At 40.3% G+C, this 24335-nt stretch overlaps 2 pseudogenes; both read right to left on the reverse strand.

The window, feature by feature from the left end:
- Positions 1–5962: 5962 nt before the first annotated feature.
- The window catches only part of LOC116571509, a 67013-nt pseudogene continuing 48640 nt past the window's right edge, over positions 5963–24335 (reverse strand).
- LOC116571812 lies at positions 8445–9514 on the reverse strand (annotated as a pseudogene).

Genomic DNA, 24335 nt, shown 5'->3' on the forward strand with positions numbered 1-24335 from the left:
AGAATGCTCTTATTGAGGTACATCACCATCTCTGTGTGGCTAATTCAGTGGCCAGTCCTAAGGCCTCATCTTTCTTTGCCCATCAGTGTTTGTCTTCCCTCTGCTGGCTCCTCCTCATCTCCTGGAGTGCCTTTTGCTTTCTGCTTGTGCCCAAGCCCCAAGTCAGACCTCTTGTCTCCTCCCCCTACCTGCCCCTCTACGGGTGGCTCACTGCATCTGCTGCTTCTCCCCAGCCCAGAAGGCTCCACACAGATGTCTAGAGATATCTCAGCCTCAACAGACACCCCCGAGGGGGCCTCTGCCTGGAAGAACATTTCTGGAAGGGGAGACATGGGTGCCAGAGTGGTAGCTTAGGCCACACCTACCTAGAACACTTTAAACAGGACCCCCTGCAGGGTTTGGCTCTTCCTTCTCACCTGGCTATGCTTGGGGCGCTTGGGGTGCAGGTTTCTTCACTTGTATCTCTTCGTCCAGATCTACACTTGCTTCTTGGATGTCTCGTAAGCTCCAAAAGAGCTGGTGGAGCTGGGGGGAGAGCAGGGCCATGTCACCATCCAGGGCCCTGGGTCCTGTCACACAGACAGGACCCAGCCATGGCCAGCAGCTGGGCACTAGGGTCTCTAAAGACTGAGAGGAGACCTGGTGGTTCAACTTCAACAAGAGACTGAAGGAACATGGACTGGGGAAAAGTGTGGCACTTAGGAATTTCAATTGGATTTCAGTTCTGGCTCTGGTACCATGTGCTTGTGTGGATTTGGCACAGAGTGACACAACCCGCCTGGGCCTGTGTCCTTCAGCGGTACAGTAAGCGGTGGTAGGCAATGTGCTCAGGGCTCAGAGAGTCCAGGAACCTTGCCCTTCAGGGTGGGAGCAGCTGCCCATCCCCCCTGGTCTGCTTCTTTGGGTGGAGGAAGAGGCCCTCCGACCAGAGGAGTGGACAGGGCAGACCAGAGAGCTGCTTTCCTTCCAGAATCTCTTCCTAGCTGTCAGAGTTGAGCACTAACCCAGTCAAGAAGAGGCTTTACCTAGTTTACCTGGCCTGCCCTGAGCTGAGTTGCTCAAACTCAACAAGGCATTTGCATATGCAGTAGGCAGCTCCCCTCCCTTCTGCTCTGTGATTTTGTTCCTTTTCGGAAAACTCACATGGAAACTTGGGGAAGTAACAAATCTAGCCAGTTGTTGTTGCTTGTTTCTGAAGTGTCAACAAGTGAACATTTCCACCAAACCTATCCTGGAATAGATTTTGATCCATTATATTAGGCTCGTTGTTTTTGAATCCCAGCACCACCAAACCTAACATATGCCAGGGACATGAATGGGCTGGACAGGCCCCTCCCAGCCAGCCCATTTTAAGACTTGTTTGGAGCCCCACCTCTCAGACTAAAACGTCAGAACTAAAATTCTGTTGTGCTAATGACAGAGACGGGGTTTAGCCTTTAATTGCTTCCTGATGATGCCATATGTATGCATTCGCCTTCCCAACAACACTATCAGTCCCTGTGGAAGAGGTTGCTGGGTGTGCTGGAAGAGCTTGGCTTCGTGTGCAATCCCTGTTGTCCTGCCTCCTCTGGTAGGCGGTGAGGAGAGGGCCTGGCCCGCTGACACTGATCCAATTTTCCTGTTCATCTCTCCCTCCCCTCTGGCAGCTGCTTTCTGTACTCCAGAGCACCTGGCATACTGGGAGGCAGATAGGAAACACTCAACAAGTACTTGGTTGCTTGAGAAGTGGGCACAACTAAAAAGTTGAGGGGCGCCTGGGTGGCTCAGTGGGTTAAGCCGCTGCCTTCGGCTCAGGTCATGATCCCAGGGTCCTGGGATCGAGCCCCACATCGGGCTCTCTGCTCAGCAGGGGGCCTGCTTCCTCCTCTCTCTCTGCCTGCCTCTCTGCCTGCTTGTGATCTCTCTCTGTCAAATAAATAAATAAAGATCTTTATAAAAAAAAAAGTTGAGAGGAAGAGAACAGGAGAAAAGAATGCAGACCATCTAAACAATTAAGACCCCAAGCAACAGGAAATCAAGTTCACCACCCACTGCCAGTTTTTCAAGGTGCTGGGACCAGGGAAGTCTCCCTGCTGTCACTGAGGCAGTGGGCGTGCACATCCCAGACAATCCTGGCTGTCTTCCCCAGTGGTCCATCCCTTTCCCAACTGGGCTCTGTGCACAGGAGAGGAATGAATCAAACAGACACTACAGAGCAAGAAGTGTTGCCAGAGAGCGAGCTCAAGGTTGGGGGTGGGGTGGGGGGGTACCAGGAGGTAGTCTTCCAAGTTTATGGCTTTTACCCAGATCCCAGGAAAAGCTGCAAGACAGGCATGTAGATCTCACAGACCCATCTCCCTACTGAGCTACCCCCTAAACTTTGGATGCTATGGGGCTTTCTGGCTTGGCCAAGTCCCTGTAGTGAGAAGCCGGCTGGTCATGCTTATGGAGGTGATGTAGTGGAGCCAGATTGGGGCCCAGGCTTGTCACTTACCCAGTTTTCATACCTTGGACAAGAGACTTAATTTCTCTGAGTCCAGACTTCCAACTGTGGTGACTGATCCCTGCCTCCTAGGAGGTTGGAATGGCCACGCAGAAGGAGGCTGAGAGTCACCTAGCCCTGAGCCAGCCACAGGCGCTGCCCGTATTCCTGTCTCCTCCCCCTCCTGCTGGCTTAATTCCCTGACCCTGATTACATTAAATCATACTTAGGTTAGGGAACTTAACACTTCTAAGGAAAATTTGCATTTTAAAAACCAAACTTCTCATTCTGAGTGAATACCTAAATGGTGGATTGTTGAAAAGCTTTTCAGTTTAGTTTTGTTTTTGAGGCAGGGCCTATTTCTGACCCATCCTCCACTCCCAGCCCCCAGCCTTCCCCTTTCAAAAAGAATGCAGGAATTCAATCACTCTCTCCAAAACTCGTGGAGCCAAATTACTGCTCCTTGGGACGCTGGGACTGAAGGTTGACCCCAGAACATCCTTAGGGCAGCACTTACATGTTTATCCAGAATCAGGTCTGTGAATAAGGAGATCCCCTGGAATGTGAAATGACTAATTATGAAGAGAATTACAGCAAAGTAGAGGTAGTGCACACCGCAGATGATCAGGGGGTTCTGTAGGGGGATCCAGGGTCCATAGGCAAACTCAGAGAACATTGGAGAAAAGCCAATCAGAAATCCTCTGGTCAACCCCCTGAAGGCGTCCAGTCAAAGGAGGAGCCCCAAGGGAGTCACGTGGAGGGAGATGGGTGGTGAGACATAACCTTCAGCCTCACTTGCCCACTAGTTGAGTTCTGAAGTTAAACTCATCACAGCAAAGGCTTTAAATACCTTGTGGAAGGAAGCAGAATGTAAGCACCAGTGAGGAGGCCATACTTTCCTGTGCTGACACCTGCAGTCTCTCTAAGGTCAATCAGAAAACTTAAAAAACTTTGGAAACACTTTATGTAAGATAATGAATAGGTATCTCAAACATTATGTGTCCAAAAGGACCCCAGTCTTCCCCCATGGCTGTGGGTGACACCTCTATCTCCCTGGTTGCTCAGGTTGAAACCCTAGGAGTCATCCCTGCCCCATTTCTTTCCATTTGGCACTGCCACCAACCCTTTAGCAAATCCTGTTGGCTCTGCCTCTTAAAATGTGTCAGCATCCCACTACCCTATGGCTACCACCCTAATCCTGAACTGCTATCTACTCCTACATAGTTGGCCTTCCTATCTGGCCTCTTGCTTGCCCACTGTCCCCACAGAAGCCAGAGGGATCTCTTCAAAGTATGTATTAGTAAGTGCTTTGCTTAAACTCTCCCAAAGCTTCTCATGGCCCACCGTCAGAGTCAAATCTCAATCCTGCCCCTCAGCTGACCTCACCTGGCTCTGCCACTATACCTTTGGCCATTCCACTTCAGCCACTGTGTGCAACCTTCCTCCTGCATGTTGAATCTTCCCATCTTGCTCTTGGCACAGGACTTTGTGCTTGCCCTTCTCTCTGGGTCTCTGCCTAGATCTTGGTATTTCTGGCTCATCCTTCACTGTTCAGATTCAAGGTCATTTTCTTAGAAGTCTTCTCCTACCACCTTGGCTAAGGTTTTTGTATAGCTCCTGCCACCAGAGCCTGCCTTGTCACCCTCCACTACCCTTTTTAAACTTTTAAACAACACTGCATCACTATCAGAAATCTTTTTCTGCTTATTGTATCATCTGTCTCTTCCAATCAGACTGTCCACTCTTTAAGAGTAAGGACTTCACCTTGGCTCTGGAGCTGTATCTGGAGCCTGACTTAGATGGGGATAGATGTCAGAGGAGACAGTATATGGTATATGGGCAAGTATAGATAGTATATGGTATATGGTCAAGCATCTTGGAGAAAAACCTAAAACCAAAAGCCAGGTGGGGAATCCACAGGAACCATTTATTGAAGGAGATGTGCAGAAAGGGAAGATCTAGAAACAGATGGGCAGCAAAAGCCAGATGAGCACACCATCTGAAGCAGAGTGGGAGAAAGGGCCTGGAGAAACTCTTTAGGTCAAAGACGGTACCAGCAATGTAGTAGCAGGAGTAGCAGGGAATTGCTGACCAGATCCCCAGTTCTCCTTGGCAGTAGGCTCCAATAACTCAATGTTGTTGTCATTGATGGAAGGCAGATTCTCATGACAACCTGCCTCTCTTGCCCCTGTCCCTCCCAGCAGATCAGAGAGAAGCAGCTTGGGCATCTACAGAGCCCAGCCACCCTCCCCCCACATTCTTGGTGCTAAATTGAGTCTTGAACTGAGCAGAGCAGGGAGCACTAGCAGGTTGGTCTGGAGGATTGGATATCTGAGATGGATCTATAGGGAGCACCAGCCTGGTGGAAAAGGAAAAAGATATTCTTGGCAAAGTGAACAGTCTATGCAAGTGAAGGGAGGCCAGAGAAGGCACAGGGCAGTTAGGTAATCAGCACTACAGATGGTTAAGAATGGCTGGGGCCTGAGAGCTGTGCATGGAGAGGGCAAAGGCCAAGAGTTAGGGGCCAAATCATGTAGCACCTCATACACTGTGCTCAGGAACTTGTACAAGGCCCAGTTACTCAGTGCTTTTAGGGGAAACAGGTTATGATTAAAAAAACTAATGAAAATATTCTGACAAATTATGCTTTCAAAGGCTTATGGATGGGATGCCTGGGTGGCTCAGTTTGTTAAGTGTCCAACTCTTGATTTCAGCTCAGGTCATGATCTTAGGGTTGTGAGATTGAGCCCCGTGTAGGGTGCTGTGCTGATATGGAGCCTGTTTAAGATTCTCTCTCTCCCTATCTCTGTGCCCCCTCCCCAAACCCCTCTCTCTCTCTAAAAAAAAAAAAAAATGTCTTATGGATAAAATGATTGAATCATTAATTGGGATCTTTTATTTTTTTTAAAAAATTTATATTCATTAATTTATGACACACGGAGAGAAAGCATGAGTGAGGGAGGGGCAGAGGGAGAGAGAGAATCTCAAATAGACTTCCTGCTGAGCAGGGAGCCCAACGCGGGGCTCCATCCCGGGAAATTGAGATCATGACCCAAGCTGAAGGCAGACGTTTAATCTACAGAGCTACTCAGGCACCCTGGGATCTTTAGTTTCAAGTATGCTTAGAAGAGATGGTCTTCACTGCAAGAAAGGCAAAAGGAGTTCATGACTGTACATCTCCCTGTGAGTATGAAATTTCTGAGTATGACACATCCATGTACAGAGGCAGCAGAACAATATTTTCTTACACCCAGATGTGTGTGAGGGAGGAGGATGCACACTGCATCATCTATGGCATAGTTGAGTGGATTATATTGCAAAGGGAGGAAAACAAATCAGAGTTTACCTTTTCCCTGCACTCATGAAGGAATTCAGACCAAATCTGCCCAGGAGGAAATCATTTCTTGAAAAGCAAATGATACAATGGTGTGAACTCTTGAAGCATAAAAGACCCTTCTAGGGCAGCTCTTGCAACAACAACTATGATATGAAGGGAAGCCCTCACACTGTGTCATGCAGTGTGCCAACACCTACTTGTTCAGTGACCCTCTTGAAAAATACAGCAAGCAGGAAGATGGCAGCAATGGGTGGGGTCAGGTAACTCATAACGGCATGTGTGTATTCAAACAAGTTGATCACTGTATTTTGTTTGTATAACAGAGACCCCGATGATGGTGATAGTAAATAATATTATAACAAAAAACCTCTAAACTAAATCAATAGTCAATAGCAATTTGATAAGCTTCCCTCCCTCCCCCGCCAATAAAATATCTATAAGCCATGCTATTAGCTCAATTATACTTAGGTTAAATTCAGATGCCCATTCCTAAGTATGGGACAGAGGAGACAGCCACATAAGTCTTCAGATAAAAATCCTTTAAGTTCTGAACAAGTAAAACGAAGTGTCCATTTGTGTGTTCCTGGATCCTGGATATATTTTCACATTTGGAGGCTGTGTTTCGGCAGTTATGCTTAAAATTCCATGGAAAAATATTAATTTCTTGAGGTTAACATGTTTTAAGGAATTTCAGACAGATTAGTATAGCACATGATTTTGGAGATTTCAACAAGTTCGGAAACTTATTTAAATTTTACTGAAAATTTTTACAAAACTGAGTACAAGCTCCAAATGTTCATTGCTTTTGCTAAGTAAAAGATTTAAAATTATGTGTTCATATATAAAATTACACTAGACCAAATGTCATCCCAAAGATGAATAAATCTTAGTTCTATGTCAATAAGAGCTTAAAAATTATTATTTAGAGTGAATGATATGCTATAAAGGACTAATTCTTTGATAGTCAAAGAAGACACAGGATGTGAATTCCCACCTGAGTAATGATGGGATATTTGCCTGGGACTAACCCTCCCACAGATAACAATGACAAATTGTGGGCCAAATATAAAACAACAACACTGAAGGGAGCCAAAAGCAGGCAGAAATGAAAGAGAATTTAATCCTTGAAAAGAATATAATCATAGTGGGTGCTATCTACATTACCCGGCTTTTCTTCTGAATGCCCTCCCTAGTCTGCATGGCATGGGTGGCTAGAAGTTAGGCATAGAGCCTCACTCTTACTAGGCAGAGGTGTTAGAAGATGGAGGTTGGGAATTTAGAGTGGTTGGAAATGTTGGGGGAAAAATTCTAGAAATGAGAGAGCCACAGAGCAAGGAGATCCAAGCTATACATAAACTTTCCTTATGCCCTTGGCTGATCCCTGAACTATGCATGTTTGGGGAAAATAAGACCCTGGTGGTAGGAAAAAATAGTGTCAACCCCAAATTCTATACCCAGAAAAAGTATCCTTCAAAAAATAAAGACAAAATAAAAACATTTTTGAATAACCAAAAACAGAGAACCTACCAGCAGACCTGAATTATAAGACGTGCTGAAGAAAATTCTTCAGAGTGAAGAGAAATGACACATATTGGAAACTTGAACCTAAAAGTTGCAATGATGAGCACCAAAAAGATAAAATATATGGTAAATATAAAATGCTACATATCTTCTTACAGCAAAAATATATTGTTATCACTGTATTATGGGGTTTATATGCACATAGGTATAAAATATATGACAGCTATAACACAAAAGATGGAAGGAGAAAATATACTATTCTAAGGCATTTATGTTTTACATAGAATAATACAGTATTAACTCTAAGTAGAAAAAGATAAGTTAATCATGCCTATTATGATGCCGAGAGCAACCAAAAGAAATTAAAATCAAATATTAAAAACCGTTTCCAATCACATTGATGATATTAATACAGATGAATTTAACTCTTAAATGAAAAGGCAGAGATGGTCAGAGAAAAAAAATCAAGATCCAACTATGATGTGGTCTACAAGGGACTCACTTTAAGTATATTTAAAGGTTAAAAGTAAAAGATATTACAAACACTAAACATAGGAAAGCCAGGGTGGGATATATTATTAACAAAATAAGCCTCAAGACAAGTACTATTATTAGAGACAAAAAGGGACATTTCAGGGATAAAGATGATATGGTACATATACATGTACATATACATATATAAGTCATATGGTATATATACAATGGAATATTAGTCAGCCACAAAAAATGAAATCTTGCCATTTGCAACAACATGGATGGTAAAGGGTATTATGTTAAGTGAAGTCAGTCAATCAGAGAATGACAGTTATCATATGATCTCATTGATATGTGGAATTTTTTTTTTAAAAAGACACGTTTATTCAGCGTCATGATCAGACTATTACATTAAGCAATTAACAGTATGGGTGCAAAAAAAAAATCTACATTAAAACCCTTTGTTGGAATGCTTTACACTCTCCACAGAACAGAAACTAAAATAACCTGTTATACAATTAGTCACAAATACAGTCCTCAAGTTTTTTTGCCCATACACATGAGTATTGTCTAAAACATGTCTTCTTTGTAGCAGCTAGGCCCTGTCACGACTGTGCTTGGCTGAGTTCACAAATCTGTTGTAACCTGTAGCTTCCCTGTCACTTCTCTGGCTCTCCTCTCCTGCTAAGCTTTGTTTCCTGGCAGTAATTAAAACCTTCCGCCACTGCCATAGCTGCTGCTCCTGCTGGAACCACCATAGCCACCTTGGTTTCATGGTTTGGCGAAGTATTGGCCTCCACCACCGTAAGGGCCAGAGCTTCTGCTTCCAAAATTGCCTCCTTTCATGGGTCCAAAATTTGAGGATTGATTGCTGTAATTGCCAAAATCATTATAGCTTCCGCCACCTCCAAAGTTGCTTCCATCATTACCAAATCCATTATAGCCATCCCCACTGCCACCACATCCACCACCACCTCGAATGCCACCAAAGCCACCTCGACCACTGAAGTTTCCTCCTCAACCAAAGTTGTCATTCCCACCCAAACCACCTCCACGACCACCACCAAAGTTTCCAGAACCACTTCGACCTCTTTGGCTGGATGAAGCACTAGCCATCTCTTGCTTAGAGAGCGCTTTCCTTACTTCACAGTTGTGGCCATTCACAGTATGGTATTTTTGAATGACAATCTTGTCTACAGAATTATGGTCATCAAATGTTACAAAAGCAAAATCCCTCTTTTTGCCACTGCCTCGGTCAGTCATGATCTCAATCACTTCGATTTTCCCATACTGTTCGAAATAATCTCTTAGATGATGTTCTTCAGTGTCTTCTTTAATGCCACCAACAAAAATCTTTTTCACAGTTAAGTGGGCACCAGGTCTTTGAGAATCTTCTCTTGGGACAGCCCTCTTTGGTTCCACAACTCTTCCATCCACCTTGTGTGGCCTTGCATTCATGGCTGCATCCACCTCCTCCACAGTGGCATATGTGACAAACCCAAACCCTCTGGAGCTCTTGGCGTTTGGATCTCTCATTACCACACAGTCCGTAAGTGTTCCCCATTGCTCAAAATGGCTCCTCAGACTCTCATCGGTTGTTTCAAAGCTCAGACCTCCGATAAAGAGCTTCCGCAGCTGTTCAGGCTCTTTGGGAGACTCTGACTTAGACATGATGGCGGTGGGAGGGGAGACTTTAACGATGCTTACTCAGTGGCGTCCATGGGCAGAAAAGCACTATGTGGAATTTAAGAAGCAAAAGAGAGGATCATGGCGGAAGAGAGAAAAAAATAAAACAAGACAAAACCAGAGAAGGAGACAAACCATAAGAGACTTAATCATGGGAAACAAGTTGATGGCTGCTGAAGGGAGGGAGGTGGGAAGATGGGGAAATGGGTGATGGACATTAAGGAGGTCACATGATATAATATAATACAATAGGCACTGAGTGTTATATAAGTCTTTTGAATCACTGACCTCTGCCTCTGAAACCAATAATACATCATATGTTAATTAAATTTAAATTAAAAAATAAATTAATTTAGAGGGGGAGGAGTCAAGATGGCGGAGAAGCAGCAGGCTGAGACTGCTTCAGCTAGCCGGAGATCAGCTAGATAGCTTATCTAAAGATTGCAAACACCTGAAAACCCGTCGGCAGATCGAAGAGAAGAAGAACAGCAATTCTGGAAACAGAAAAACAACCACTTTCTGAAAGGTAGGACCGGCGGAGAAGTGAATCCAAAGCGACGGGAAGATAGACCCCGGGGGGAGGGGCCGGCTCCCGGCAAGCGGCGGAGCAACGGTGCACAAAATCAGGACTTTTAAAAGTCTGTTCCGCTGAGAGACATCGCTCCAGAGGCTAAACCGGGGCAAAGCCCATGCGGGTTCAGCGTGGCCTCAGGTCCCGCAGGGTCACAGAAGGATCAGGGGTGTCTGAGTGTCGCAGACCTTGCGGGTATTGGAACGGGAAAGCCGGCTACAGAGACAGAGCCGACAGTAAGCTCACAGCTCGGTGTTACCTTGAACTGGTCGCAGGCTCGGAGAGCTCGGAGCGCGGCCGGAGGTCAGGCAGACGGGAGTAACTGGGCGCTGTTCTCTGAGGGCGCACTGAGGAGTGGGGCTCCAGGCTCTCGGCTCCTCCGGGCCGGAGACCAGGAGGCCGCCATTTGTATTCCCGTCCTCCAGAACTCTACGGAAAGCGCTCAGGGAACAAAAGCTCCTGAAAGCAAACCCGAGCGGATTACTCACCCCGGCCCCGGGTAAGGGCGGTGTAATTCCGCCTGGGGCAAAGACACTTGAGAATCACTACAACAGGCCCCTCCCCCAGAAGATCAACAAGAAATCCAGCCGAGACCAAGTTCACCTACCAAGGAGTGCGGTTTCAATACCAAGGAGAGCAGCAGAATTCCAGAGGAGGAGAAAGCCAAGCACGGAACTCATGGCTTTTTCCCTGTGATTTTTTTTTAGTCTTGCAGTTAATTTAATTTTATTCTTTTTCATTTTTTTTTTTTTCTCGCCTTCGGATAAAATTTTTTTTTTTTAACTGTTACCTTTTTCTTTTTTAACGATTTTTTACTAGTTTATCTAATATATATATTTTTTTTCTTTTTTACATTTTTCTTAGGTGTTTTCTTTTTTTTTTAATTCTTTTCTTTTCTTTTTTCTTTTTTTTTTTCTCTTTTTTCTTTTTTTTTCTTTCTTCCTTTTTGAACCTCTTTTTATCCCCTTTCTCCCCCCTCACGATTTTGGATCTCTTCTAATTTGGTTAAAGCATTTTTTCCTGGGGTTGTTGCCACCCTTTTAGTATTTTACTTGCCCCTTCATATACTCTTATCTGGACAAAATGACAAGACGGAAAAATTCAACACAAAAAAAAAGAACAAGAGGCAGTACCGAAGGCTAGGGACCTAATCAATACAGACATTGGTAATATGTCAGATCTAGAGTTCAGAATGACAATTCTCAAGGTTCTAGCCGGGCTCGAAAAAGGCATGGAAGATATTAGAGAAACCCTCTCGAGAGATATAAAAGCCCTTTCTGGAGAAATAAAAGAACTAAAATCTAACCAAGTTGAAATAAAAAAAGCTATTAATGAAGTGCAATCAAAAATGGAGGCTCTCACTGCTAGGATAAATGAGGCAGAAGAAAGAATTAGTGATATAGAAGACCAAATGACAGAGAATAAAGAAGCTGAGCAAAAGAGGGACAAACAGCTACTGGACCACGAGGGGAGAATTCGAGAGATAAGTGACACCATAAGACGAAACAACATTAGAATAATTGGGATTCCAGAAGAAGAAGAAAGAGAGAGGGGAGCAGAAGGTATACTGGAGAGAATTATTGGGGAGAATTTCCCCAATATGGCAAAGGGAACGAGCATCAAAATTCAGGAGGTCCAGAGAACGCCCCTCAAAATCAATAGGAATAGGCCCACACCCCGTCACCTAATAGTAAAATTTACAAGTCTCAGTGACAAAGAGAAAATCCTGAAAGCAGCCCGGGAAAAGAAGTCTGTAACATACAATGGTAAAAATATTAGATTGGCAGCTGACTTATCCACAGAGACCTGGCAGGCCAGAAAGAGCTGGCATGATATTTTCAGAGCACTAAACGAGAAAAACATGCAGCCAAGAATACTATATCCAGCTAGGTTATCATTGAAAATAGAAGGAGAGATTAAAAGCTTCCAGGACAAACAAAAACTGAAAGAATTTGCAAATACCAAACCAGCTCTACAGGAAATATTGAAAGGGGTCCTCTAAGCAAAGAGAGAGCCTACAAGTGGTAGATCAGAAAGGAACAGAGACCATATACAGTAACAGTCAACTTACAGGCAGTACAATGGCACTAAATTCATATCTCTCAATAGTTACCCTGAATGTTAATGGGCTAAATGCCCCTGTCAAAAGACACAGGGTATCAGAATGGATAAAAAAACAAAACCCATCTATATGTTGCCTCCAAGAAACTCATTTTAAGCCCGAAGACACCTCCAGATTTAAAGTGAGGGGGTGGAAAAGAATTTACCATGCTAATGGACATCAGAAGAAAGCAGGAGTGGCAATCCTTATATCAGATCAATTAGATTTTAAGCCAAAGACTATAATAAGAGATGAGGAAGGACACTATATCATACTCAAAGGGTCTGTCCAACAAGAAGATTTAACAATTTTAAATATCTATGCCCCCAACGTGGGAGCAGCCAACTATATAAACCAATTAATAACAAAATCAAAGAAACACATCAACAATAATACAATAATAGTAGGGGACTTTAACACTCCCCTCACTGAAATGGACAGATCATCCAAGCAAAAGATCAGCAAGGAAATAAAGGCCTTAAACGACACACTGGACCAGATGGACATCACAGATATATTCAGAATATTTCATCCCAAAGCAACAGAATACACATTCTTCTCTAGTGCACATGGAACATTCTCCAGAATAGATCACATCCTCGGTCCTAAATCAGGACTCAACCGGTATCAAAAGATTGGGATCATTCCCTGCATATTTTCAGACCACAATGCTCTAAAGCTAGAACTCAACCACAAAAGGAAGTTTGGAAAGAACCCAAATACATGGAGACTAAACAGCATCCTTCTAAAGAATGAATGGGTCAACCGGGAAATTAAAGAAGAATTGAAAAAAATCATGGAAACAAATGATAATGAAAATACAACGGTTCAAAATCTGTGGGACACAACAAAGGCAGTCCTGAGAGGAAAATATATAGCAGTACAAGCCTTTCTCAAGAAACAAGAAAGGTCTCAGGTACACAACCTAACCCTCCACCTAAAGGAGCTGGAGAAAGAACAAGAAAGAAACCCTAAGCCCAGCAGGAGAAGAGAAATCATAAAGATCAGAGCAGAAATCAATGAAATAGAAACCAAAAAGACAATAGAGCAAATCAACGAAACTAGGAGCTGGTTCTTTGAAAGAATTAATAAAATTGATAAACCCCTGGCCCGACTTATCAAAAAGAAAAGAGAAAGGACCCAAATAAATAAAATCATGAATGAAAGAGGAGAGATCACAACTAACACCAAAGAAATACAAACTATTATAAGAACATACTATGAGCAACTCTACGCCAATAAATTTGACAATCTGGAAGAAATGGATGCATTCCTAGAAACATATAAACTACCACAACTGAACCAGGAAGAAATAGAAAGCCTGAACAGACCCATAACCAGTAAGGAGATTGAAAGAGTCATTAAAAATCTCCAAACAAACAAAAGCCCAGGGCCAGACGGCTTCCCGGGGGAATTCTACCAAACATTTAAAGAAGAACTAATTCCTATTCTCCTGAAACTGTTCCAAAAAATAGAAATGGAAGGAAAACTTCCAAACTCATTTTATGAGGCCAGCATCACCTTGATCCTAAAACCAGACAAGGATCCCACCAAAAAAGAGAGCTATAGACCGATATCCTTGATGAACACAGATGCGAAAATACTCAACAAAATACTAGCCAATAGGATTCAACAGTACATTAAAAAGATTATTCACCACGACCAAGTGGGATTTATTCCAGGGCTGCAAGGTTGGTTCAACATCCGCAAATCAGTCAATGTGATACAACACATCAATAAAAGAATGAACAAGAACCATATGATACTCTCAATAGATGCTGAAAAAGCATTTGACAAAGTACAGCATCCCTTCCTGATCAAAACTCTTCAAAGTGTAGGGATAGAGGGCACATACCTCAATATCATCAAAGCCATCTATGAAAAACCCACCGCAAATATCATTCTCAATGGAGAAAAACTGAAAGCTTTTCCGCTAAGGTCAGGAACACAGCAGGGATGTCCATTATCACCACTGCTATTCAACATAGTACTAGAGGTCCTAGCCTCAGCAATCAGACAACAAAAGGAAATTAAAGGCATCCAAATCGGCAAAGAAGAAGTCAAATTATCACTCTTCGCAGATGATATGATACTATATGTGGAAAACCCAAAAGACTCCACTCCAAAACTGCTAGAACTTATACAGGAATTCAGTAAAGTGTCAGGATATAAAATCAATGCACAGAAATCAGTTGCATTTCTCTACACCAACAGCAAGACAGAAGAAAGAGAAATTAAGGAGTCAATCCCATTTACAATTGCACCCAAAACCATAAGATACCTAGGAATAAACCTAACCAAAGAGACACAGAATCTATACTCAGAAAACTATAAAGTACTCATGAAAGAAATTGAGGAAGACACAAAGAAATGGAAAAATGTTCCATGCTCCTGGATTGGAAGAATAAATATTGTGAAAATGTCTATGCTACCTAAAGCAATCTACACATTTAATGCAATTCCTATCAAAGTACCATCCATCTTTTTCAAAGAAATGGAACAAATAATGCTAAAATTTATATGGAACCAGAAAAGACCTCGAATAGCCAAAGGGATATTGAAAAAGAAAGCCAACGTTGGTGGCATCACAATTCCGGACTTCAAGCTCTATTACAAAGCTGTCGTCATCAAGACAGCATGGTACTGGCACAAAAACAGACACATAGATCAATGGAACAGAATAGAGAGCCCAGAAATAGACCCTCAACTCTATGGTCAACTAATCTTCGACAAAGCAGGAAAGAATGTCCAATGGCAAAAAGACAGCCTCTTCAATAAATGGTGCTGGGAAAATTGGACAGCCACATGCAGAAAAATGAAATTGGACCATTTCCTTACACCACACACAAAAATAGACTCAAAATGGATGAAGGACCTCAATGTGCGAAAGGAATCCATCAAAATCCTTGAGGAGAACACAGGCAGCAACCTCTTTGACCTCAACCGCAGCAACATCTTCCTAGGAACATCGCCAAAGGCAAGGGAAGCAAGGGCAAAAATGAACTATTGGGATTTCATCAAGATCAAAAGCTTTTGCACAGCAAAGGAAACAGTTAACAAAATCAAAAGACAACTGACAGAATGGGAGAAGATATTTGCAAATGACATATCAGATAAAGGACTAGTGTCCAGAATCTATAAAGAACTTAGCAAACTCAACACCCAAAGAACAAATAATCCAATCAAGAAATGGGCAGAGGACATGAACAGACATTTCTGCAAAGAAGACATCCAGATGGCCAACAGACACATGAAAAAGTGCTCCATATCACTCGGCATCAGGGAAATACAAATCAAAACCACAATGAGATATCACCTCACACCAGTCAGAATGGCTAAAATCAACAAGTCAGGAAATGACAGATGCTGGCTAGGATGCGGAGAAAGGGGAACCCTCCTACACTGTTGGTGGGAATGCAAGCTGGTGCAGCCACTCTGGAAAACAGCATGGAGGTTCCTCAAAATGTTGAAAATAGAACTGCCCTATGACCCAGCAATTGCACTATTGGGTATTTACCCTAAGGATACAAACGTAGTGATCCAAAGGGGCACGTGCACCCGAATGTTTATAGCAGCAATGTCCACAATAGCCAAACTATGGAAAGAACCTAGATGTCCATCAACAGATGAATGGATCAAGAAGATGTGGTATATATACACAATGGAATACTATGCAGCCATCAAAAGAAATGAAATGTTGCCATTTGCGACAACATGGATGGAACTAGAGCGTATCATGCTTAGCGAAATAAGTCAAGCAGAGAAAGACAACTATCATATGATCTCCTTGATATGAGGGAGTGGTGATGCAACATGGGGGCTTAAGTGGGTAGGAGAAGAATAAATGAAACAAGATGGGATTGGGAGGGAGACAAACCATAAGTGACTTTTAATCTCACAAAACAAACTGAGGGTTGCTGGGGGGAGGGGGTTTGGGAGAAGGGGGTGGGATTATGGACATTGGGGAGGGTATGTGCTTTGGTGAGTGCTGTGAAGTGTGTAAACCTGGTGATTCACAGACCTGTACCCCTGGGGATAGAGTATTATGCCTCCATCAGAAAGGATGAATACCCAACTTTTGTAGCAACATGGACGGGACTGGAAGAGATTATGCTGAGTGAAATAAGTCAAGCAGAGAGAGTCAATTATCATATGGTTTCACTTATTTGTGGAGCATAACAAATAGCATGGAGGACATGGGGACTTAGAGTGGAGAAGGGAGTTGGGGGAAATTGGAAGGGGAGGTGAACCATGAGAGACTATGGACTCTGAAAAACAATCTGAGGGTTTTGAAGGGACGGGGGGTGGGAGGTTGGGGTACCAGGTGGTGGGTATTATAGAGGGCACGGATTGCATGGAGCACGGGGTGTGGTGCAAAAATAATGAATACTGTTATGCTGGAAATAAAAAAAAAAAGGAAAAAAAATTAATTTAAAAAGGGGACATTTAAAAAATAAATTAATTTTAAAAAGACACATTAAAATAAATTTAATAAAAATTTATTTAAGCCATATTAAGTTTAATTCTGATATGTGACCATAATTCTAGATGAATCAAAAATTTATTTAAGCCATATTAAGAAAGGTGCAGCTGATGCAAATGATGTGTGATTGGCAATCCACTGTCATGTTGACCACTTTTTTTATTATAAAGACTTTATTGTTTGGGGCATCTGGCTGGCTCAGTAGTTTAAGTAGCTGACTCTTGATTTTGGCTCAGGTCATGATCTCAGGGTTGTGGGATCTAAACCCACATCTGGCTCCCTGTTTGGTGGGGAGTGTCCTTGAGATTCTTTCCCTCTGCCCCTCCCCCACTCACATGTGCTCTCTCTTTCTCAAATAAATAGATAAATAAATAAATCCTTAATAAGGCTTTATTATTTTATCTTTCACAATCTGATATACAACAGATACAGATTTTGTGTATGCTGTGAGGTAAGAGTTAACATTCTTTTTTCCATGAATAGCCAAATAACCCAGGACCATTTATTGAAAATCCTTCTCCCCATCACTTTCCCTACTACATTATCCTGAAATCTTTACCATAAATCAGGTGACTATATTCCTGTGGGCCTTCTGTATTCTGTACTTTGTTTCTTTGATTTGTCTATATTTGTACCAAAACCATACTATCTAATTAGTATCACTTCACAATAGATATTGGTATCGCTTAACAAATCCTTCAGCTTTGTTCATCTTGAAAAATTGCTTTGGCTTTTCTTTTCTTTTCTTTTCTTTTCTTTTCTTTTCTTTTCTTTTCTTTTCTTTCCTTTCCTTCTCCCCCCACCCCACCTTGACTATTCTTTGCTCTTTGCATTTTCTCTCTTAATTTTAGAACTGGTTTGTCAATTTTTACACACACACAAAAAGCTACTGCAATTCTGACAGGGATTACTCTGAATATATAGAATAACATAGAGAGAATATCTTGTCAATACTGAAACTTCTAACTGATTGATATAGTATATTCCTTTATATGCTTAGGTGTATATACTTTCCTAAGTATATACTTACCTATATACTTAGGTATATATTCCTTTATATATTTATGGTATATTCCTTTATATACTTAGGTCTCACTAATTTCTCTCAAGAATGCTTTGTAATTTTCAGGAATTTTCTCATTTTTGTGAGATTTATTCCTAGGTATCTGATATAGTTCAATGACATTATAAATGATAATATGTAAAATATGATTGATTCTTGTACTTCTACCTTGTAACAGTCTTGTTAAATTCACTTTTAAATTTTAACAGTTTGTCTACGAAGTCTTTTATGATAATTTTATTTCTATCCTCATGACATTTGTCTCCTTTTCGTACCTTTAGTGCAGAATAGCATCTCCAGCACAACGTTGAATAAAAGTGGTTATAGTGGACATATGTGTCTAATTCCCAATCTCAGGGAAAATATAAGCATTAAGTATGATACATCTAAGCTTTTAAATATATATATATATATATATATATATATATATTTAAAAGCCAGTGTAAAGAAAAATCTTTTAAATTTTCTAAGATTTAAAAAAATAAATAGGTATTAGACTTTCTAAATTCTAAATTCATCAGTTGTGGTGACTATATGATTTTCTTCTGTTTTCAGTTAATGTGGTCAAGTACATTGATTGATTTTTGAATAAAAATAAATCTATTCTTTCACTTCTGGAATAAGCTCCAGATGGCCAAGGTGTATTTTTCTTTTTCTATGTTGTTGGATCTGCTAATATATTGTTTAAAATTTCTGCCTCTATGTTTCTATTGGCATGGTATGTATTTTACCATGTTTTCTGTAAGCTTTCCTCAATCTTATTTTAAAAATGTCTCTTTTCAATGAAATTTCAGGATACAAAATCAGTAGTATTTCTATACACTAACAGTTAGTCACCTGAAAAAGAAATAAAGAAAATAATTCCATTTACAATAGCATCAAAAACAATAAAATACTTAGGAATAAATTTAAAGAAGTAGGTGTAAGATTTCTACACTGAAAACTGTAACATTGTTGAAAGAAATTGAAAAAGAAACAAATAGACAGAAGGATATCTTGTGTTCATGGACTAGACAAATCAATATTATGAAAATGTCTGTATTACCCAAAGCCATCTATGGATTCAATGCACTCCTTATCAAGATTCCAATGGCATTTTTTACAGACTTAGAAAAAATAATCTTAAAAATTGTTTGGAATGACAAAAGACTCCGAGTAGCCAAAGAAATCCTGAGGAAGAAAAACAAAGCTGGAGGTATCACACTTCTTGATTTCAAACTATATCACAAAGCTATAGTAATTGAAACAGTATGGCACTGGCATAAAAACAGATGCATAAACCAATAGAAAAGAATTGTAAAGCCCAGAAATAAACCTATGCATACATAGTCAACTAATATCAGACAAGAGAGCCAAGAATACCCAATGAAGAAAAAACAATCTCTTTAATAAATGGTTCTGGGAAAATAGGATATTCACAAGAAAAAGAATGAAACTAGACTCTTACTTTACACTACTTAGAAAAATTAATTCAAAATGGATTGAAGACTTAAATATGAAATCTGAAATTATAAAACTCTTAGAAGAAAATGTAGGGAATAAGCTCTTTGATGTGGGTCTTGGTAATGAGTTTTTGGATATGACTCAAAAATCCCAAGCAACAAAAGCAAAAATAAACAAGTGGGACTACATCAAACTAAAAAGTTTCTGTGCAACAGAAACAACAAAATGAAAAGGCAACCACAGAATGGGAGAAAATATTTGCAAACCACATATCTGATGAGGGGTTAATATCTAAAATATATAAGGAACTCATATGCAACTTAGGAGAAAAACAAAACAAAACAAAATACCAAATAATCCAATTAAAAACTGGGCAAAGATCTGAATAGACATTTTTCCGAAGAAGTTATTCAGTTGGCCCCTAGGTACATGAGATAGTGCTCAATGTTACTAATTGTCAGGGAAATGCAAATGAAAACCACAGTGGGCTGTCATCTCATATTTGATAGCTATTATCCAAAAGGCAAGAGATAACAAATATTGAGTACTAAGGAGGATGTAGAGGAACAGGATATACTGTTGATGGGAATGTAAATTGTTGCAGTCATTATGCAAAACAGTATAATGTTCCTCAAAATTTAAAAATAGAATTACCATATAATATAGCAAAATTACTTTTGAGTATATATGCAAAGGAAACAAAATCACTGTTATGAAAAGATATCTGTAGCCCCAGGTTTACTCCAGCATTATTTACAATAGCCAAGCCATGGAAACAATTTAAGTGTCCACTGATGGATGTCTGGATAAATAAACTGTGATATGTATTTACCGTGGAATACTATTCAAGCACAAAAAAGAAAGAAACCCTGCCATTTGTAACAACATGGATGGACCTTGCTATCCATGGAGGGCGTTATGCTAAGTAAAATCAATTAGACAGAGGAAGACAAATACTGTCTGATCTCACTTGCATGTAGAATCTAAACAAACAAACTCCTAGAAACAGACAGCAGATTGGAGGCTACCAGAGGTGGAGAGGGAATTGAAGAAATGAATAAAGGAGGTTAAAAGGTACAAGCTTCCAATGTTAAGAAAAATAACTTCTGGGGATATAATGTACAGAATGGTAATTATAGTTAGCAACACTGTATTGTATATTTGGAAGTTGCTAAGATGGTCAATTTAAAAAATTCTTATTACAAGAAAAAAGTCTGTAACTATGCGTGGTGATGCATATTAACTAAACTTGTGGTGATCATTTCACAATGTATACATATATCAAAGTATTATGTTATACACCTTAAACTTAATATTATATGTCAATTATATCTCAACAAAATTGGAGAAAAGACATCTCTTCTAAGGAGGATATAGTTGTTGTTGTTTTTTTTTGATAGTCCGATAATCTCAACATTTTAACTCAGGTGTTTAGTCTACTTACTATTCATGAAATTACTGATACAGTTGGGTTTATATGTGCCATCCTATTATTATTATTATTTTAGTTGACTTATCTTTTATGTTCTTTTATATTTTATCCTTTTAATTTCTTGGGGGCTAACCAAATAGTTTATGAGTTATTCCATATTTTTCTTTAAGCAAGTTGTCAGCTAAAAATTCTTGAGAAATTCTTTTTTTGCTCATTCTAGAGATGAGATTACAGGCACCCTTGCTATATTATAGTCTGGTATAAGTTTTGTGTTTTACCACATCTGAAATTAAAGTTCCATTTCACCTCTGCTTATTTTCTCTGCTACTCTTGTTAGTATATTTTGCTTCCACATGTTATAAATCCCACAGACATTTTTCCTTTTTGATATTTTCAACAGCTAATATCCGTTTATATTTCCCAGATATTTGCTCTTTCTGGTGCTCTTCATTCTTCTCTGAAGTTCAATTCTTTTATCTGGATTATTTTCCTTCAGCTGAAAGAACTCCCTTCGGTATTTCTTATACTGAAAATCTAATGTAATAAATTCTCACAACTTGTGTTTATCTGAAAATATGTTACTCCATCTTCATTTTAGAGAATACTTTTTGATGGGTATTGGATTCTATGTTGGCAGTATTCCCCCTAGCACTTGAAAGTGTAATTCCATTGTTTTTTGGCTTTTATAGTTTCTGTTGGAAATTCTGCTATTAGTGTCATTGGTCCTCTCCTGAAGGTAGTGTGATTTATTTTCCTCTGGCTGCTCTACAGGTTTTCTCTTTATCTTCAATTTTCAGCAGTTTCACCATAATGTAGTCCATTTCCTTTGTATTTATCCTACTCATAATTTGTGAAAATTCTTGAATCTCTGAATAACTATCCAACAGTTTTGGAAAATTCTTTGCCATTATCTTTTCAAAATTGCTTCTACCCAAATTGTTCCTCTCTTTCTTTGATCACAGTGATACATATATATTATTTTTCTGATTGCATTCCACATATATATTCTTTCTGTGTGTGTGTTTTGGTTTTGATATTGTCATTCCATCAGTGCCACTCCATTAACATGTCATCTGCTATATCCAATCTAGTTGTTAACCCATCTATTGAGTTCTTAATTTCAGATTATTTACTTTTCAATTCTAGAAAAACTGTTTCATTTTTGTAAGTTTTAGTTATCTGGCAAAATTCTCAAGTTTTTCATCTGTTTTGTACATTTCCCCCTCTGTTTTCTTATATATGTTAGTCATGCTTATTTTAAAGTCCTAGTCAGGGGGCACCTGGGTGGCCCAGTGGGTTAAAGCCTCTGCCTTCGGCTCGGGTCATGTTCCCAAGGTCCTGGGATTGAGCCCTGTATCGGGCTCTCTGCTCAGCAGGGAGCCTGCTTCCCCACTCTCTGCCTGCCTCTCTGCCTACTTGTGATCCCTGTCTGTCAAATAAATCAATAAAATTAAAAAACAGTCTTAGTCAGCTAACTTCATCTGTTGATCTTCTTATGTATATTATTAGTATAAACATAGTCGTAAGGGAGGGCATTCTTGCCTCTTCCTTTCTAGCACCTTCATTAGGCATGATGCTGGCTTTTAGGGTGATCTAGACATGTTTTACCATGTTGAAAGTTACCTATTTTACCAAATACTTTTTCATCATCTGGGAATAGATACACATGATTTTACTCTTTTGATCTATTAATATGGTGAATTACCTTATCCATTTCCCAATATTGAATGATCTTCTATTTCTGGAAGAAAGTCCCCGTTGGTAATGAGATATCATTCTTTTAACATTCTTCTAATATATTGTTAGATGTGTGTCTAATATCTTATTTACAATTTTTGCACTGATATATAAAAGTGACATTAGTCTTTAGTTGCAATTTTTGGTGCCATCTTTGTTAGGTTTGGCCACATCCATTTCTTGAGTTTCATAAAATGAATTTAAGTCTTCGTTTCCCCCCCACCCATGTTGTAACAATTTAAATAAAACTGGTTCTGTTTCTTAAAATTTCTCAGAAAAGTGATTTTAAACTATGGAGTGCTAATCACATGTAAAAACAAGCTCAAATGCAGGGGTTAGACAGATTAAATAAATGAACACTATGCATCTTGATACGAGATAAAAGAAGTGTTTCAGACACAAGGTAGGCCAAGTTAAATGTGTGCGTGCCGGATGTGGTCTGTGGGCAGCCAATGTGAAACCTTATGGAATAAAGACAGGAACCATGTTTTATGCATATGCATTCACCACCCTATGCTAGCGTGGTGCCATGTGGTATCATGGTTAACAGCATGGCCCTGACATGGACATGTTCTCCTCCTTATACTATGTGATCTCAGTTAGACCAATTCTTCTCTGAGCCACTTCCCCCTCATTGGTACAGTGAGAATAAAAACAGTGAAACCTACCTTTAAAGGTTGTCAGGAGGACTAAATGAGACAAGAAGATAATTATGTAAATTTCCCCCCAAGGACTATTTTGGGGGGTACATTAAACTATGCTAGCATTTTTTTTAATCATTGTGATTATTACTTGTTTTTTTTTCCCCAAATGGAAACACGTTTCTTTGTGATTAAAAAAAAATACATCTTCATTGCAGAACTGCAGGAAGATAGTACAACCATATTGTATTTAAATAAGATAATTCTATCTATATACAATATGATAACCTACATTTTTCACATAATTCTGGAGGGCACTGTTTTCATTAACAGGCAGTAACTAGTGTGATTAGAGGAGTCCTTCACCTTCCTGTTACCATGAGCTCCTTTTCAGTGGCTGTAGGCCGAATCTGGTTATAGATGCCCATTGTGAACAGGGCGCTGGCACAGTTGAAAATAGAAGTCAGGGAGAACATGAGAGAGGCCCAAAGTGCAGACAGCATCAAGCCTTGTATGCCTGGAAGAGAAGAGACGTTTCCTGGACCTCCAGCTTTCTGGCCATGCCAGGAGATGCCTCAGGCCTCCTAAGGCACTTTTCTACACACATTCAAATTTTATTTGGAGTGGCATTTCATCTAAGACAGATTAAAGCATTATATTTATCCTTGCTTTGTGATGGGACTTACTAGTGTCCTGCTGGGTCTTTATGTAATGAGGAGAGCCGCTAGCTCTTGAGTGGTTACTTTGTGCCAGACTATTTTCTTGGGCGTTATCCTGTAAAATCCTCTCTACAGCCCTGTGGGATGGACACCTCTGCTGTTCCACTTGTCCAGATGAGAATTCAGAGGCCCAGAGAAGGTTTGGAATGGAGGCAAGGGATGTGACTTCTTGTGCCTCAGTGTCCTCATCTGTGAAGTGGGCATAAAGGTACCTACCACACAGGGCTGTTATTAAGATTAAGATAAATTAAGTGGACATATTAACATAATGCCTAACAGAGATCAAGCACTCACGAAGTGTGAAGTATAACATAATAATCCAGTATTTTCACCTTTTGACAGGCTGCCATACTGCAGGGACTTTGCTCCACAGAGAGATTTCTATGTATTGATGGTTGAGGCTGGAGGGTAACTGGGGCCTGAGCTGGAGGCCTACCATAGCAAGGCCCCCACTGTATTCAGTGGGCTACTTGACCAGGCAAAGCCTGGTGTCTTTACAGCTACTTCCTTTCAACTACCCCACTGCCTACCCTCACTCAAAGTCCTGGGTACTCAAGGACAGATTTTTTTTTTTTTTTTTTTTTTTTTTTTTAGATTTTTTTTTTTTTTTTTTTTATTTATTTTATTTGACAGACAGAAATCACAAGCAGACAGAGAGGCAGGCAG

The sequence above is a fragment of the Mustela erminea genome, chromosome 13 (assembly GCF_009829155.1).
Source record: "Mustela erminea isolate mMusErm1 chromosome 13, mMusErm1.Pri, whole genome shotgun sequence".
In the NCBI taxonomy this organism is placed as follows: Eukaryota; Metazoa; Chordata; class Mammalia; order Carnivora; family Mustelidae; genus Mustela; species Mustela erminea.